Source organism: Penaeus monodon, chromosome 22 (assembly GCF_015228065.2).
Source record: "Penaeus monodon isolate SGIC_2016 chromosome 22, NSTDA_Pmon_1, whole genome shotgun sequence".
Lineage (NCBI taxonomy): Eukaryota > Metazoa > Arthropoda > Malacostraca > Decapoda > Penaeidae > Penaeus > Penaeus monodon.
The window spans coordinates 32,749,887-32,751,252 of NC_051407.1; the positions used below are offsets into that span (position 1 = coordinate 32,749,887).

Sequence of the window (1,366 nt, forward strand, 5' to 3'; positions counted from 1 at the left end):
CCAGAACTTTGCAACTCCCACCCTCTTTTCTTACCAGTAAGACATCTTAAATCTCATTTCTTAAAAAAAAAAACTTTGTTTGTTGACAAAATGTGAAAAATGTATTTTTCCCTAATTGGAATATGTATTTTTTAGACATTCCTCCTGAAACTTTCCTCTGATCCCTTGTGTCATTTCCTATTTCATCCCCTCCTACTTTTCTGGCATCCTTTTTTAACCTTGATAACTCATATTTTGTTTCATAATAACTTTTCTACCCTTAACCCCCTTTTCCCCTTGATTCCTGTATTGCTCCATTTATTCACTCTTTACCTTCATCTCTCTTTAACCTTTTCAATGCCATACTGTGCTAAACTGTTGTATGGCTTTTTATAAGTAGCACATCATTAACACATTAATGCCCCTCTTTACCCTTTCCATAGTACATAGTATAGCTCATTTATTTGCTTTATTAACCATTAACCATTGCCATGCATTAACCAGTGCCGGCTGTGCCCTTTATGACCTGCTTCTTGTTACCGGACATCTAGTTATGTGTGGCTGGTTGAGCACATGGATGCAGTCACACTGCTAGCTACATCTTTTGCTTTTTCACTAAGTGACTGAACCTTCAGAAGTGGCTCAACTTCTCTCAAGCACTGCAAGTGGTATTTGTTGCTGGGCATACGTCTTGCCTGGCTGGTGGCCCAGCGAAGCCTTCTCTGTGCAGGCTGTTGTGATAATGTCATTGGCGGAATGGTTTTCCCCGTGACATTAATTGGGGTTTCAGATCCTCATCAGGAGCAAATAGTGTCATGTAGTATGCTTGCAAGTGGTCTACATCCTGAAACTGGCCACAGGTCTAGAACACAAGCTGGCTTGTACAGTCCCACAGCCAGCTTCTGTAGCAGCATGTACTCACTGATGATCCTGTTACAAACTTATTTATTTAGAAAGCAATAGGGCTGACTAACAACTGCTTCTTCTCCATGCACTGTTGCTATTGTTGCTTAGCATTACTGCAGCTGTTAGTACTCCAGTATGATGATGAATATACATTCATAGTTTTTAGGAATGACTTTGTTGGAGCAAAACCCCCCCTTATAATTTTATTTTCACTTCAAAGTCAATTAAAATGCTACTAATTCACATCAGCAAAGAAATGAGCAATCCCATTTACAGTATTTTTGGATTTGAAAAATCTTAATGTGTCTAAACTTCAAAATGCATTCTAAATTACAAGTGAATTGCTTGTGACTATTGAAAAAGGGGAAAACTTATGTATATCACATATTTTACAATATATCATTAAAATGCTGTATTTTGGGAGTATTTGATACTTCTAGTGGGGTAAGCCTAGTTGTGCAGTCATAAAGTTACTAACTAT

General features: G+C 37.8%; 1 protein-coding gene across 1 annotated transcript in view; it reads left to right on the forward strand.

The window, feature by feature from the left end:
* The window catches only part of LOC119587416 (zinc finger protein 358-like), a gene marked incomplete at its 3' end in the record, with an annotated part of 14,558 nt that overhangs the window by 11,294 nt on the left and 1,898 nt on the right, over positions 1-1,366 (forward strand).